At 46.6% G+C, this 17,815-nt stretch overlaps 1 protein-coding gene across 3 annotated transcripts in view; it reads left to right on the forward strand.

The window, feature by feature from the left end:
• The first annotated feature begins 16,093 nt into the window (after positions 1-16,093).
• GPS2 (G protein pathway suppressor 2) overlaps positions 16,094-17,815 on the forward strand; it is an 84,058-nt gene continuing 82,336 nt past the window's right edge. The window contains exons 1-2 of one of the 3 annotated variants that reach the window (XM_069645747.1): positions 16,206-16,235; positions 16,449-16,587. The gene's annotated coding sequence lies outside the window, so the exon portion shown is untranslated. Of the gene's footprint in view, positions 16,236-16,448; positions 16,588-17,815 lie in introns of all 3 variants that reach the window. The other 2 variants (XM_069645757.1, XM_069645737.1) reach the window with 2 other exon arrangements.

Genomic DNA, 17,815 nt, shown 5'->3' on the forward strand with positions numbered 1-17,815 from the left:
GATGCCCAAGGGAAGCCCTTATTTATATATTTTTATGGCAAGTTATAATCTGGATGATGAACCCTTGTTTATTTGAAAAATTAAACTATATATATATATATATATCACACTTCTATAAATAAATTGATAATGGATAGCACACTTGTGAATATGAGCAGTCATCAGCAATAGGTAATCCTACAGTAGCAAAGTTCTTGGTTACTTATGAATAGGAAAAGAAAAATAAGGTGGTAGAGAATGCCTTTATGGCTTCAAGGACAATGCAACGATGAATGAAATGCAGTACAGAAAATAACTGGATATGGCTTCAACAAAAGACAATGTAATCACTTTTCTTTGACAATTCACTCCCCCCCCTTTATGCAATATAAGGAGATGGAAAGAAGAGCACACAATTCTCAGGAATGCAATCAAATACACTACGAAATTCAGTTCCCCCCCAGCAAGCTTAGAGGAAAACAGGTAGAAGTTTGAAACACAGGCCCAAAATGCTTTGAATGTGATGACAATGAAGTGAGAAATGTGCTAAAAATGCTTTTAATTCCCTCTAGAGGTTCAGGGTGGGTGATATCTAGTTTATATTAGTTCAGGCTCACTTTAGCAATGCTCTATGAGTAACTAGCAGGTTAAAACGGATTTTAGCAAAGGAAAGCAAGGAGCTGCTGATTTTTACACATGGCTGAAATTATGCAAAATGTCAAATCGCAGCAAATTTAATCGCTTGCGTCAAGCGTAATTACGGTGGCACTATAAGGAGTAGGAAGTCGCTCCTAGCATGAACGGTTCAGGAGATACGGATGATTTTGTGAAGGTAGTTTTTCGGATTTGAAGTTTAAAAGTTCAAAATGACAGGTGACAGTTTTCAGCTTAAAAAAGGACAGAATGACACACACGATTCCTATGAGGTAGTTCTAAATAGGTTAAAATAGTTTTAATTAGATTATTTTAAACTAAGAGATTAGTCTGGCACAGTCCTAGAGTACTCACACTATCTTTTGGACAGGAATGGGCCTTGTCACGGATCTGGTTGAACGGGACTTCTGGCGGTTCTGCTCACAGCGTCTGGTCTCTGGTTCTCTCTGGTTCCGGATACAGCACTGCTTTCTGGATACTGCTACAGGTTCTTACAAAAGTTATTGGCAAAGAATTGAAACAGCTCACCCGGCTGTTGAATAGTTTGGTTGGTTTTGAGGCCTGCTGAAGAGGATTCAGCTTGTGGATTCAGGCCTCTCTGCTACAAATTCTGGAGTTAATTTCTGGTCTCTGGAGATTGATGGATTTGATGTCTGGATCTCTGGATGTGAAGTCTGAAGTCTCCCGGCAAAGCGTCCCACAAGAAAGTGGAAAGTGAATCTCCCTACCTGTCCTGCACTGTCTGCTTTTATGTGTTTAGAAAGTGGGTGTGTGCGTGGCATAACTGAGCCTGCCCCTCTCTACTTGTCATTGGCCCAATTCTCCCCTCTCCCATTTCCTTCCAAGAGGAAGCCATTTTACGACCCCCCTAATTTAACAATTGCCTGAGCCAAAGAAGGCCCATTGTTCAGTTCCCTGCAGTCCCCAGGTGCCACTCCCCTTTCAATCAACAGGGCCATGTGATCTCCTTTTGGCAGGGGCAGCAGGAGGCAGCCAGGCCTGGGAATGCAGTTGTGCAAGTCTCAACTCCTGTCGGGGGTAGCTGCTGGTCAGAGTTTAATCTCTTTAAGCCAGGCTTCAGCTAAATGCCACTTTAGTTCCCAGTTTTGTACATTCAAATCAAACTGACAATTTTTGCACATGCAGCTAGAATGCTGATTCTAAGTTCAAAACTATGACATTTAAACAATTGCAACCTATGTGACACTCAAAGTAGGTCACTTATTTATTTTAAACATTTCGATTTTAGTGGCTTTCTGTCCATTTAACTTAAGCTGCTGACATCCACAGCTCAGCCAGTTTTGTTATAAACATTGTTTTGGGCTCTTCATCTTTCCAGATTTAGTATGCACGCAAGAATTTGTTCTGCCACATGTCTGCTGGGTTTCAGTGAGATTTTTGGATATCTCGCAATGTTTGAAATGGGCATTTTGAGCTTGCATTCAGAGGAACAAAGGGCGATTTTTAAGTGATTTTTAGCTAACAGGCACTGCTGTTTTTCTCTTTGGCACCCCATTTCACCCATGGCTCTTCTGACCCAGCACGCTCGCACTGGTGGGTGGCAGATCAGCCTATTATTTTGGTGTGCGCACAACTGCGCAGTTCTCCTGGACTCTGGGATGGAATGATGGGCGGCGACAGCTCATCCCCACATCTACCCAGTCTATTGGTTCAACATGCGTCAAAACCCTTGAAAACCCCCCCCGCCCGACTGCGCTTTGATTGAGTCGAGGGGAAGTCGGGTGAAAAGAATGTTTTGAGCCCTGAGCTGGTATGTCCGCATTATCTTCTTCCAATTCTGTAAATGGCACAGTTCAGCATCTTTTCCTCCACCAAGTTTGATCGATCGGTTCTCCTCGCCGGTCCCGATGGGAATATTGGGCGGTACCCCGGGCCCCTCGGATCTTTGCTCCTGGTCCCCGGTCGACCTCCTTGGCCAGTCTCCAGGTTTTCTTTCTCCTAGGAGGACAAAGCAAAAGCGGCAATACCTATTCATAGACATTTTTCCACCACTATTGATATCGTGGGGCGACATATACATTTTATAATCACGAGAATAGATCATAGCATTCTTATTTTGAAAATCATCATGAAACATTTTTTTTTTCCCAATCATAATATTTTAGAGACTATATGTGGGATATTTTAGGATGGGAACGGAATTAATCTGGAGCGGTCCCCTCTGGTATTGCAGAGGACTCCTCCAGTTGCTGCAGAGTGTGCCTGGGATGGCAACACTTTAGCTGATTTATATGTACGCACTTGTCTTCCCCTTCCGCCAGACTACCTTTGGAGATGCGTATCTTATACGCTACAGGGGAGATCTTGTCTATAAATTCAAACGGTCCCTTCCATGTAGGCAAACATTTTCGCTGTTTGGCCTGGTTCCTTTGGAAATTGTATAGATAGACCCGGTCCCCCACCTCGTATACTTTCCTGGTGGTTTTCAGGTCGTAGTGGGTTTTCATGCTATCAGCTGATCTTTCTAGATTCCGCTGAGCATAGGCAAAAGCATGTTGAAGGTGTTTCCTTAAATTCTCCACATACTCATGAGTTGTGGAGGCATTTATCAACGTCTGCTCTTGGGTCCTGTAGAGCAAATGCTGGGGAAGCACCATCTTGCGTCTGGTCATCAACTCAAATGGTGACATTTTAGTTGCAGATGAAGGGGTAGATCTGATGGCCATTAGGACCAGAGGTACTCGGATATCCCAACTTGGCCCAGAATCTGCCACAAACTTTTTTAAGATGCTCACAATGGTTCGGTTGTATCTCTCCACTGCTCCAGAAGAAGCTGGCCGGTAAGCAATATGTAACTTCCTTTTGACCCCCAGCATCTCCCACATCTTTGTCATTACCTCGCTGGTGAAATGGCTACCTCGGTCTGACTCAATCCTTTCAGGTAGACCAAAACGGGAAAAGATGTGGTTAATCATCAGGGCAGCTGCTGTTTCTGCCTTACAGTTTGGGGCCGGGAGACATTCCACCCACTTGGTAAACAAGCATGTAACGGTCAACATGTACTTGTTTCCTCTAGACGAGCGAATTACAGGGCCTACAAAGTCGATTTGCAAATCTGACCATGGCAGTGTCATCCCCCTCTTTTGGAGAGGCGCACGGTGTGTGAGGGATGATGGCTGAAACTGTGCACACAAGACACCCCTTCAAGTATTGGTCGAGGTCCTGCCCCATGTGTGGCCAGTATGCAACCTCTCTTAAGATTTCAAGTGTTGTATGAAACCCCCTATGACCGGCGGTGGCCGCATCATGGGCGTGACTTAACATCAGGCTTCGGAATGAGGTAGGGACCACCCACTGATCATGGCCAGCTTGGGATTTCCTTACCAACAAACCGTCTTAGATTCAGAACCTTTTTGGACATTTCATCAACACTCTTAGGTCCTCTTTCCCAATGTAATCGGTATTTGTCAGGGGAAAGTTCTCAGGGTCCTCAATGTGTCGGTAAAACTTACCAATTATTGGATCCCCCTTCTGAGCTGTAATCAAATCAGCATCAGGGGTTTTCTTACTCCATTGTGCAGTTGAAAGATCATTGTGAGCATTTGTCTGGAATCTAGTGATAGCGGTGACCTGGATTTCCCCCAACAGGCACTCTATTTCTATTAGATCCCCTTGGATGCCCCCGGTTTTGGCCAGCTTATCAGCTAAGTCATTTCCAGTTTTGTTTGGTCCCTCTACTTTGGAATGACCCTTGATCTTTTTCCAGTAGATGGTAATCCCATTCGAGGTGACCAGATCATCAATGTTTTGGATCAACTTCCCATGTTTCAAGGGTTTATTAGCACATAACATGCCTCTGGTTTTCCAATTAACCAGGTGCTCCACGAACCCGTTCCGTACATAATCCGAATCTGTGATTATGACCAGTTCGTCGAGTTGATGTTGGACAGCAGTGAGGATGGCTTGATGCACAGCCATCAATTCTGCCACCTGACTACTTCGGGGACCAATTTTGTATCCAGCGGAGGGTTCTGGGGACTCATTCACCCATGCGTTCCCTACGCCGGCCACCAGTTCTTTTTCCCTGTTGTTCTCAACATGGCAAGAGCATCCATCCACATAGACAATGGGCATTCCCTCACACTTGTCTTCTTCAAAGACTTTCTGTGGGGAATTAAGGTATGCCTCCATGTTGTCCTTGATGTTTAGACTTTCGTCCTCAAGACAGTTTTCTCTGGCACAATCATGCAAGTCAGCCAGACCTTGCGCGAGGGGACTCTTCTTGTTTTGGCCATATCTGACCTCTACAGGAAAGCCTTGCATTGACAGAATCCAGGAAGTAATTCGGGAATTACTCACATTTCAGGCCCGTATTCTGTCACTTTGGAGGTATTGCAGAGGCTGGTGTGGAGTCTCCACTATGATGTGTTCCCCCTGGATGAACGGGCGGTAATTCTTCAATGCCCACACCGTTGCCAGGAGTGCCTTCTCACAATCGTTGAATTTTTCCTCCACAGAGGATAAAGTTTTGCTCGCATAGATTACTTTATTGACCTTGTCATGCTTTTGGTATAATACTGCCGTCAGGCACGTATTAGAGAACCCCGTCTCCAGGAAGAACTCCTTGTTTCTGACAGGGTAAGCTAGGCAAGGCACTTGTGAGAGGCTTCTCTTGAGTCGTCTTACTGCCTCTGATTGTTCTGGACCCCATTCCCACTTGACCCCCCCTTCAAGAGATGAATCAGGGGTCTGGTGATCTCTGCATAGCCCTCAATGAACTTTCTGCTGTAATTAGTCAGTCCAAGGAGGCTCCTTAGTTCCCGCAGAGTGGTGGGGTCTTTCAGTTTCTGAAGCGCTTCCACTTTATTTTCCTGGGGACAGAGACCCTGAGGAGTAATCTCATACCCCAAGAAATTAACACGGGTTTTACACCACTGTGCTTTCTGAAAGGAAAGTTTTGCTCCTGCGGCCCTCAACTGTGTCAGAACATAACGGATCTCCGCTATGTGTTCTTCCACCGATGAACTTTTGATGAGGACATCATCTACATAAGCCAGGTTACCCCCTCGCACCCAGGTTGGGCATGGCCTTATGTAGGAAAATGTTGAATTCATTGCCGGAGTTGAGGTATCCGAAGGGAGTCCGGGTCCATGTATACTGCTGGCCCCCAAAGGTAAAAGGCAGCTTGTATTGGTCCTCCCTATTGACAGGCACGGTCCAGTATCCATTGGTCAGGTCTATTGCTGTTAATACCTGTGACCCCTGAATCTGGGCCAGAGCTTGGTCAATGTAGGGCAGAGGCCATCGGGAAGTATGGACCCGTTTGTTGAGCTCCCTAAGGTCGGCACAGAGTCTCCAATGGCCGTTTGGCTTCAATATTCCCAGCACCGGATTATTGAAGGTGCTGTGTACTGGACGTATTATTCCCCGGGACTCAAGGTTCTTAATTATTTCAGTAAGGGACTCCATGGATGCGAGAGGCAAACGATATTGCTTCACAAACACTGGAGTCATTCCAGGGTCCGTGGGAATTGTTGTGTGGATGTCGGTGCGACCACAGTCATAGGAGTCTACCGCAAAGAGATCTTGGAAATCCAAGAAAACTTGTTTCAACTTTTGCTTCTGTTCCAGAGTCACACAGGCATCAGCTAGGTTGACTCTCTCTTCCACCATCTGCCTGAAGCCTGGAAAGACTTCTGGTTTGGCTATCTCAGCGGCCTCCTCCAGCTGGGTGGAGAAGTCCCTGGTCAGAGTGCTGATTTGGACTGGAGGCTTCAGGTGGGAAAGGCAGCCCTCATGGACCTGGAAAATCACCTCATCCCCTCTGAAGTCACAAGTCACATCTTCCTTACCATAAGGGCAAGAAGTGTGCACCAGGAAGTTCCCCCCATGCCGGGTGAAAATCCTGTCTCGTGTTGTATTGTCCTCACTGTCACTGTCAAAACAGTCCTTGGGGATCGGTCCTAACAGTTCATTTCCTAAATCAATGGAGAAATGTCGGTCATCAACCGCCATTCCAATGATGGTGCCTGCGGCTAAAGTAATACTCTAAGTCGCTGTTATCCACCTCTATTGGAATGGTGTCATGTTCTATGTTGATTAATGGTGTTGGGTTAACCCCTAACCCTTGCTGTTGGAGAGAAGCATTTAGATGAATATAAGCATCAGGGTTTTTCAATTTTTGTCCTCTTTTAACTTTCACTTCCAGGGAGAATTGTCGGGTCCTTTCTGGGATGGTGACTTCCTCTTTAAGCTGAATTTCAACTGCATAAGGTAGCAATTGAGCTGACCTAAATGCTTTTTCTTGATCATCAAAGCCCATGGGATTATCCGCTAATCGGGACCAAGCTTTGAAGTTTATTAGGTCCAAACTAATGGCGAAGCGATTGAGAATGTCACTGCCTAAGTAAAAGGCGGCAGTGACGTCTCGCACGACCCAACAATTATGGACTATGCTCTTGTTGCCAATGGAGATTTTGAGCATACACCTGCTTGGCAGGAGATGTTTGGAATTAGGTGCTTCCAGGTCCATTTCCCATTTGTCTATCAGTTTGAATGTGGGAATGGCTGGATCTTTTGGGAGTTGGCAGAACATGGCTTCGCTGATGAAGCTCTTACCGTTGTTCACACACACTCGGGCGAGAACAGATTCCTTCCCATCATTTAACTGAACAGGGATGAACAACTGCTCTCCAATTTGCTGAATATCAGCTAGGCTCTGAGCTGATTTCACATCTTTCTGGACTATAGGAGTGGGGGTGTCTGATTGTGGATTGGTAAAGAATTTCAGAGTGTTTCCTTCCAGTGTGGAATACCACCTTAAACTGGAAGGAAGGTTGATTTTCAGAAATAGAGAGGACCCCCCATCACCAGTCTGTTGTTCTACTGCTATTATTGTCACGTCTGGAATTTGGTTGTTCTGGAAGTGAAATTCTACTTGGTCAGATTTTTGTTCAACCATGTGGCAGGTGCCATTTAAACTAACATGGTTGACACTCTGTTAATTTTATTGGTCGGCTAGTCTGGGTCCAGAGGACCTTGTTTACACAATCTAATAGGGGTGACAACCTTCTCAGGAGGTCATTCCCTAGTAAACACGGGGTGCCCTCTGGAGTCACTACTATGACCGGGTGTTTCACCTTGTGTCACCCAATTTTGATGTCCAAATCTGCAGTCCCCTCGACAGGAATTTCCTTCCCGTCAAAGTTCTGCAGTTGTCCAGGAAGAGAGGTGAGAGGAATACGGTAATTCTCCCCCCTTCCTGCATTTAGTTCATCAAAGGCCCTTTTGGACAGAAGGGTAGCTTGGGATCCAGTGTCCAGTAGTGCCAAAATTGTACCCTGCCCCTGTACTTGTACCGGGGCATATTATCTTCCCTCCTTCTCCTCAAGGGGGCACAGATAATGCACATTTTTGGACAACTGGTGGGCTAACTTTCTGGTTTTGGACATGGCGAGAGAAGAGATTTGGGCAGAATTCTGTGAAGAGCCTGGGGAATCTGAAAGAAAAAGTTGGCAACTGGAAATGGTTTCGGGTTCTGGGCCACTCCCCCCCTTTTTGGAGGCAGCCATCAGGATAGGTTTGACCCATGGGATTTTGGTATTGTTGGTTCTGGGATAGAATGATGGGCGGCGACAGCTCAATAACCACATCTACCCTGTCTGTTGATTTGGTTTTAGGTTCCCCTGGTTCCGGTTCTGGGCCGCCCCTGCCTTTTGGGAGGCAGTCACCAGGATGGGTTTGAACCAGGGGTTTTTGGTTTTGTTGGTTCTGGGATAGGATGATGGGCGGCGACAGCTCAATCCCCAGATCTACCCAGTCTGGATTGGAATCTCTTGGGACCCATTTTTCCTTGGGAGGAGTTCCCCCATCTCTGAAGGAGAAGATCCTTTTCCCAGGATCTTCTGAGGATCCCTCTCCCTCAAATTGGAAGACCTGTACCTCCTCCACAAAGTGGGTCTGTTTGGGTCCTTTGTTTCTCCTACCCCCCCATCTGCTCCTTGGGAGGCAGGCTTTCAGGGGCAGGAGATTTTGTTTCCGGTTCCTGGTTTTCCAGGGTCTGTTTACAAGTTGGGAAGGAAGCTTCCTCCAAGGCTTTACACCCCCCTTCCCTTTGTGCCTCCTCCCTGGGAACCGGTGGGTTATCGGGGTGCTGTCCCCGTCATTGTGCTGGAGCACCAAGCCCAGAGTTTGTGGCATTCTGCAGTGGCATGCTCATCTGAGGGTTCTGTTGAGCCCTCAGTATGTGACCCAGATCTCGTGCCATATTTTGGACCTGGCGCTCAAGTTGTGAAACCCGCTCAGGCTGATTCGGGGCTCTATTTTCTCCCCTGGGATGATCCCGGGAAGGGTAGCTATCCCTTCTCTGGTAATACCCCGGATTGGGAAGATTTGGGTACCCCTCCACCCTTGGCCTCCCCTCTCCCGGATTAGGTTGTCTGGGCTCAGGGAATTGGGGAAAGAAGGATGGATGGTTTTGGGGTTGGAAATTGGGTGGATACCTGGGGAAAAAGTTCTGCCCAGGATTTGGTGAACTTCTGCCCTCCTGGGGGAAGTTAAGAGGGAAATTCCCCGGGTTAGGCGCTTGGCTGGATTACCCCCCTTGGGCTGGAGGAGTCCACACATAACCCAGGATTGGTCGGTTTCCCTTGTAGCGGGGACGTACATAGTCAGGGGAGCGGGGGACCCATTTGTGGGACTACCTCCTCGACTCCCTGTCTGTGACTGGCCCGAGGGCCTTCTGGGCTGTGAATTATTTGGTGCAGGCAGGTTTTTAGGCCCCCCCATCTCCAAATCTAAAACGGGGGCAACCTTTACCTCTGCCACCTTGGCAGCAGCAGGGGTGCTGTTGGTTTTGGGGTTTTTCTGCACATTACTTTTATTTTCTATGGGCTTCTGCATCTCATAGATCTAGATGGCTTGCTCAATGACCCAGTCTAGTGACCTCTTCTCGTGAAAATCTCTCACTAGCTGGGTCATGATGTATTTGGGCAAGGCATGGAAAAAAGTATTGACAAATTCTCTGCTGTCCGTGCGCACCCTTCTGGTGGTCTGCGCAAAAGCACGCTTCAATTCTTGCACGAATTCTTGTGGGGCCTCATCCTCCCCATATTGCAAATTGTAGGCTGCCTTGCGAGCCTCTTGAGGATTTCTATGAACAGAAAAATGTTTCAAGATGGCCGCCCTATATGCGGACCATCTTGAATGGTTTTGGTCCTCCAGCCCTGCAAAGAAACTAGAGTATTCTGGGGAGAATGTCCATTTGACGTACTGGATGCAGCTACTGCTGTCCTTCAAATGGAAAGTCTCCATCATTTGCTCATAGAGCTCCAAGTGTTCCCAAACAGAATACTTGGCGTTCTTATGATAAGGCATGATGACACTCCTTATTGCCTTTATTTGTTTCAATGGGTCCTTAAGCAAGGCCCTTTTTGCCTTATTGGCCTTTTTGGTTCGGGTAACCCTGGTCCATTCATCCTCCTATTTCAGAAGCACTGCTCCCAGAAGTGCCAGTCTGATCTTCCAGGTTTTCCCGGATTCTGCGAGCCTAGGAATAGCTGGCAGAATGTGGGGACCTGGTCTCCTGTGTCCTGTGACGCTCAGAGGAGTCTTCAGATCCCTCCTTGCTACCAGGATTTGATGGGTACCCCCCCACTGACCTATCTGGGCAGAGCTCTTCAGGATGCCCTTAGTGGGCCTACTCTCCTGGGGTTCCCCACTAAATTGCACTGTACTTAGGTGCCCGTGCCAGGATGCCCGCCCATCCATTCCTGGGTGGTACTGGCCTATGAGCCCCATACTTTTGGCTGGATAGTAATCTGCCATTCCTGTGGCCCTGTGCTCATGCGCACCAGGGGACATGGGGGTGGCAGAGTCCAGGGACTGGGAGAGATGAAGGCCTCTGGTACCAGGGCTCCTGAGGTTATGCTCAGGCATTTCCCTTTCCCAGCGAACCTCATCTCTATCAGCCCCTGCTCCCTGTTGCAATGCAAGAGCCTGCGCTTTCAGTTCCTCAGTTAAGGCCTTACTAGACTCTATCAGTCTCTCCTGCATGGCTACCTGTTGCTGGAGCCTATCATTGTGCTGGCAGAGAGCCTCATTTTCTCTCTGTGCCTCCTGATTGGTCCTGGAGTACTGGGCCAGTCTCTGCTGCAGGAGGGTTACCTCCTGAGTCCCATCCCTACTGGCCTGCTCCTTTCTTGCCAGAGCCTCCTCCACCCTCCTGGTGTGCTCTAACAAGTGCTGATGCTCTTTTTGGAGGTCACCCAGCCCCTGGAGGGCCACGTGATTTTCTGCAGTTTTTCTTTTTAAATGGCAGACTTCCTGGCCTAAGGTGTCCCTTTCCTGACTAAGAGTCTGCATCTGTTCCGCCAGGTCGTCCCTTTGCCTTTGGAAGGCACCAGCTTTCTGGCGCTCCTGATCAAACTCTGCCTGGGTATCCAGGTCTTTCAGAATCAATTTATTGCTTTCCTCTTTCTCTCTGTATAATCGAATGTACAGGGTGGCTACCTGCTCTGTGCATGCCCTGTTGAAGTCCAGTTGTTGCTCCAGCTTTTTCTGGCTCTGCAGTAGGGAGTCCAAACCTTCTTGGTACTCCTTCTGCAAGGCCAGAAATCTGGTATCCTGGTCAGCCTTTTCCTGTTGCAGCATATCCATATCCTCCTTTATTTTAGTGATGTACTGTCTGCTGTCATTTTCTGACTCCTGGCTCCTGAGCATCCTCTGCTCTGAAGAGTCCAGATCAGATTGGGCCTTCTCTAACGCAATCTGTCGCCTATTTGCCAGATCTTGGCCTTCAGCACATTTATCCTGCATGGCTCCCATATATAGATACAAATATGCCGCTATCCTAACACTTTTATTGTGTTCATCTTTGGCTTTAGGGGCCATATATAATTCACTCAGGGCCACATGTAATGGACCCTGATCTCTCCATATATCTGACCCTGTTTCAGTGACCTGTTGCGTGATTGCCTGCAACCAGACCGTTTGGTCCTGATGAGTCCACTCACCTCTCACAAATAGCTTATGTAAGAAGTGCTCTCTGGCTATTTTGATGTCTACCAGTTTCGTCATTCTGGAGATTTGAGTTCCTTCCTGACTTACCAAAGTTTGTATTTTATTTTGCAAAACAGACCTTCTCCTTAGAACGTCCCTTTGAGGAGTGGTTTACAGCGTACCACAGCGTGGTGATCCGACCGGATGTATGTATCCCGTCAGTTAGCACACTGTATTAAGCTGCACAAGTGGTCATTCTAACCCAGAATTTCCCGGCACGAGCCCCCACTTTGTAAGTGACTCCAATCAAGCAATCCCACTAAGTCAGTGCCTTGTCTGGGATGCCCAAGGGAAGCCCTTATTTATATATTTTTATGGCAAGTTATAATCTGGATGATGAACCCTTGTATAACACCCCTCTCTTAGAATCCCCCTGACGCCACTGAGCCAAGAAGTAGATTTGTTTTGCAAATTTAAAAGGTTTATTTGAAAAATTAAACAATATATATATATCACACTTCTATAAATAAATTGATAATGGATAGCACACTTGTGAATATGAGCAGTAATCAGCAATAGGTAATCCTACAGTAGCACAGTTCTTGGTTACTTATGAATAGGAAAAGAAAAATAAGGTGGTAGAGAATGCCTTTATGGCTTCAAGGACAATGCAATGATGAATGAAATGCAGTACAGAAAATAACTGGATATGGCTTCAACAAAAGACAATGTAATCACTTTTCTTTGACTATTCACTCCACCCCCTTTATGCAATATAAGGAGATGGAAAGAAGAGCACACAGTTCTCAGGAATGCAATCAAATACACTACGAAATTCAGTTCCCCCCCAGCAAGCTTAGAGGAAAACAGGTAGAAGTTTGAAACACAGGCCCAAAATGCTTTGAATGTGATGACAATGAAGTGAGAAATGTGCTAAAAATGCTTTTAATTCCCTCTAGAAGTTCAGGGTGGGTGATATCTAGTTTATATTAGTTCAGGCTCACTTTAGCAATGCTCTATGAGTAACTAACAGGTTAAAACGGATTTTAGCAAAGGAAAGCAAGGAGCTGCTGATTTTTACACGTGGCTGAAATTGTGCAAAATGTCAAATCGCAGCAAATTTAATCGCGTGCGTCGAGCGTAATTACGGTGGCACTATAAGGTTCTAGGTCCGTTGGAAAGCCTAGAATCTTAACTTTAAGATAAAAAATTTCGCTCCTAGCACAAACGGTTCCGGAGATACGGACGATTTTGTGAAGGTAGTTTTCGGATTTGAAGTTTAAAAGTTCAAAATGACAGGTGACAGTTTTCAGCTTAAAAAGGACAGAATGACACACACGATTCCTATGAGGTAGTTCTAAATAGGTTAAAATAGTTTTAATTAGATTATTTTAAACTAAGAGATTAGTCTGGCACAGTCCTAGAGTACTCACACTATCTTTTGGACAGGAATGGGCCTTGTCACGGATTTGGTCAACAGATTGAACGGGACTTCTGGCGGTTCTGCTCACAGCGTCTGGTCTCTGGTTCTCTCTGGTTCCGGATACAGCACTGCTTTCTGGATACTGCTACAGGTTCTTACAAAAGTTCTTGGCAAAGAATTCAAACAGCTCGCCCGGCTGTTGAATAGTTTGGTTGGTTTTGAGGCCTGTTGAAGAGGATTCAGCTTGTGGATTCAGGCCTCTCTGCTACAAATTCTGGAGTTAATTTCTGGTCTCTGGAGATTGATGGATTTGAAGTCTGGATCTCTGGATGTGAAGTCTGAAGTCTCCCGGCAAAGCGTCCCGCAAGAAAGTGGAAAGTGAATCTCCCTACCTGTCCTGCACTGTCTGCTTTTATGTGTTTAGAAAGTGGGTGTGTGCGTGGCATAACTGAGCCTGCCCCTCTCTACTTGTCATTGGCCCAATTCTCCCCTCTCCCATTTCCTTCCAAGAGGAAGCCATTTTACGACCCCCCTAATTTAACAATTGCCTGAGCCAAAGAAGGCCCATTGTTCAGTTCCCTGCAGTCCCCAGGTGCCACTCCCCTTTCAATCAACAAGGCCATGTGATCTCCATTTGGCAGGGGCAGCAGGAGGCAGCCAGGCCTGGGAATGCAGTTGTGCAAGTCTCAACTCCTGTTGGGGGTAGCTAGTGGTCAGAGTTTAATCTCTTTAAGCCAGGCTTCAGCTAAATGCCACTTTAGTTCCCAGTTTTCTACATTCAAATCAAACTGACCATTTTTGCACATGCAGCTAGAATGCTGATTCTAAGTTCAAAACTATGACATTTAAACAATTGCAACCTATGTGACACTCAAAGTAGGTCACTCATTTATTTTAAACATTTCGATTTTAGTGGCTCTCTGTCCATTTAACTTAAGCTGCTGACATCCACAGCTCAGCCAGTTTTGTTATAAACATTGTTTTGGGCTCTTCATCTTTCCAGATTTAGTATGCACGCCAGAATTCATTCTGCCACATGTCTGCTGGGTTTCAGTGAGATTTTTGGATATCTCGCAATGTTTGAAATGGGCATTTTGAGCTTGCATTCAGAGAAACAAAGGGTGATTTTTAAAGTGATTTTTAGCTAACAGCAGTTGTTTTTCTCTTTGGCACCCCATTTCACCCATGGCTCTTCTGACCCAGCACGCTCGCACTGGTGGGTGGCAGGTCAGCCGATTATTTTGGTGTGCACACAACTGCGCAGTTCTCCTGGACTCTGGGATGGAATGATGGGCGGCGACAGCTCATCCCCACATCTACCCAGTCTATTGGTTCAACATGGGTCAAAACCCTTGACAAACCACACAGGGCAGAGTACAGCAGGCCATGAGCAGGGGTGTCTGGAAATGTCTGAGGGCCTTCATGGCACATCCTGGGTACTCCGTCTGCCTACTGTACCTCAGCAATATCAGTGCACTCATGTGGCCCAGCTGAAGGATGCAAAGGGCAGCGGAAAAACGGTATACATGCTATTTTTGCACAGAAGCAGCATTTACATTTTTATATCCCCAGTGTAAATATGTAATCACACAATTGACCGGTTTTAAGGACTGACAAGACTTACCTTATAAAGTAATATATTGGGTTCCACGGAATTCACAACATTTTTAACATCCATTCTGGAGTACAGTATCCTAGACTAACACAATGCTAACAGCGTTGGCTAAATAAACGGTTTCGGCTTTCGTAGAGACTTTTGATATCCATAATTCCACGCACTCAGAAATAACATAAGACAGGTTCTTCCTCCAGGTACCACGCTGGAGACCAACGCGGTACTTGAAGCGCTTTGAAACACATTGTGTATAGGCATTATATAAATAAACTATCACATCATTAAGCACAGGGGTGTTGCTAGGTCTGGAAAAGATCAGGGGCTAAGCCAATGCCGGGACTGTCGAGATTCGGGGCTAGCTATAGCCTTTTGGTTGTAGCACCTGAGCTTCTATCTGGGGCTACAACCAAAAGACCCGGGGCTATATCCCCTTTAGCCCCCCCCTAGCAACGCCTCTGATTAAGCATGTTTATTCTGCCCGGATGTACACTTGTAGTCTAAGTGTAGTACATACATATCAGCACAGAAAACACTGGCCCATCCACACATCAGGCCAGCATACTCCAACTGTGTATGGCCCTCATTAATGGAGCATGCAATTGCAGCATTGTTCACACAATATTGCAGCTGCAAACACGTGCGAGTAGCATGCAGTTCTGCGATGTTTAAAACGACTGAACTAAGGTGCACTACATTGACAGAGGTCAATTGTTAGTCTAACACACTTTGTTATGGACTGGGGTACCTGGGTGTCATTTGTTTAGCAGTGATTTATTGACTTTGGGTAGGAGTTCCTTAATGGTGTAGTTTGGGAGTGGCGCGCGGGGTGCACTGGCAGTGGCATGTGGTGGCAGTGGCGCGCGGGGTGCGGTGGCAGTGGCGCGCGGGGTGCGGTGGCAGTGGCGCACGGGGTGGTGGGCGCATTCCTACGGTTTCGGCCTGGGCACCAAATGGACTAGAAACTGCCCTGACCCTGGTAACCTTCTACTGGTGTCTATGGATCCCTTAATGTACTAGAAATCACTGCCTTACCGACAGTATTGTGGGTACTTGGTGATTTAAAGTGGAATTGAAGTACAGTGTGGAGTTTGGAAAGAAGCAACATGAGAGAAATTGCACCATTTTCTTTGAGCGGGGTCCCCCTCGGAACTCCGCCCCCTTCTCCAAACTCCACCCCCACCCTTTAAATGTTATTAATTTCCACCACTGAAGACATACAAAGACCCGCTGTTGCTGCGACCAAAATCAAAATTGGAAAAACAAAGCCACGGGCACCTAAATACACCTAGCGCATTGAAACACTTTCGAGATTTATAAGCGCCTTAACACAATACACAATAAATACCTGCCCGTGCGCGGCATGACTCTCTTCCTAAGCGTGTAGACGTCCTGCGTGAAAACGTCACGACGACTTAAAGGCATTTCAGGAATTCATAAATGTCATGACGCCTTAAAGGCATTTCAGAAAATGTCGGCAAACTTTTAAACAAATACACTATGCTATCAGGTTTCATAGGGACTTTAAACGTGTGTTTCACTTGATAATGAAAGCAGCATAAGGCCTCCGTTTACCAAAGCTCCTTTTCAGTTTCCGGGCAGCATCAGGTGAGTGTGCGGGATCCAGCTCTTGTCATTAATTGTATGTGCGTTTCTTCTCACCCCCCTTGTTATGTTATTAAGAGGAGCCCCTTTGTAACCTCTGTAAATGCACGTTGAAGGAAGAGGCTGCAGCTGTAATTCGTCGTATTGTACTTCACATGTGAAAATAAACATTGCGAGTACGTGATTTTCTAAACATTTGGTTTTGAAATTGCATAGGACAGACTGTGGTTGTTGGTGTTTTAGACACAGTAGCTGCTCCGAAGCTCATTTATTCATCAGTCCCGGCTCTGGCATGCTCGCAGACGCAGTAACTGCTGTGCAGCCACTACACAGACAAGACAAACCGTGCTCTGATGTAAGTGACTATATATATATAATAATACCTGCGCCGGCTAATGATTGCAGACGTGCTACTGTCTCCACTTCCAGTGCCTACTCTGAAAGTGATGATTCCCCAGGGCTAATGGCTGCAGATCCCGGAATTTCCCTGTGTCCAATGGCCCTTCCGTGGATAATAACTGCAGGCACAGTGTCTGTTCTAGGCCTAATGGCTGCAGACACAGAAACACCCGATGAATATTGTCAGACAGCTAGTCCCTACCTTCTCCAGCGCCATCACATCCTCTGGCTGGAGCGAATGAGTGCAGACCCAATACCTGCTCTGGAGATAATGACTTCAGATATAGCGGATGAGCAGTTACGTGCTGTATCTGACAATACCTGCCCTGGGGCAAATAATTACAGACACAGTACCGGATTTGGGATACCGATTCCAGAGACAGTACCACCTGCCCTGGAACTAATGAAGTTTGATACAGTACCTGCTAATCCGTTACATTTGACAGAATACCTGCCCTGGGGCTTATAACCACAGCCACAATACATGCTCTGCGAGTGAGATGGCATGCACACGTACTCTGGGGCTAACTATTCCAGTCACAGTATCTGCTCTGGAGCCAGTGGTATTTAACACACTGCCTGCTCGTGAGAAAATCTGGGGTTAATGACTGCAGAAACAGTAAAAACCCCATGCACCCTTTCCTTCCCGTCTCTTTTCCCATTCCTAATTGCCCCCTGACACCTCCAACCACACTCTCTGAAATGAACATGCAGCGTAAAGAAGTGATCAGTAGGGATAAACCATTGTGCCACGATATTCAAATCGGTGCAACTGATGAGATGCTCATTCACTTCACTTGCGCCAAAAAGGTGGTGAACCGTGTACAAAGGACATTTTAAATGTGTGCATCATAGTTGTGCACATTGCGGTGATCTCTTCCCACCAGATGCACAATTGCGCAAGGCAGAGGGTGGAAAGGGGGTTCGGGGCATTTTCAAGTAAATTGCGATTTTCAAAAGAGGTGCACTTCATAAAGCACAGGGAAAAAAAAACATTTCCCTGTGCCTATTTGGAACAGGTGCAGGGGGATATAAAATGTATGGTAAGGTCACTTCTGATCCTCTCGTGCAATGAGTGAGTGAATGCTGTGTGTGGATAAGTGAGTGAGAGTTTAGTCGAATGTGTGTGTGCGTGTGTTTGTGCTGGGCCAGGGAGCTGGTTTTGGCTGGTGAGACCTGTTAGG

This window comes from Ambystoma mexicanum, chromosome 1p (assembly GCF_040938575.1).
Source record: "Ambystoma mexicanum isolate Mex_15411 chromosome 1p, UKY_AmexF1_1, whole genome shotgun sequence".
Classification (NCBI taxonomy): Eukaryota; Metazoa; Chordata; class Amphibia; order Caudata; family Ambystomatidae; genus Ambystoma; species Ambystoma mexicanum.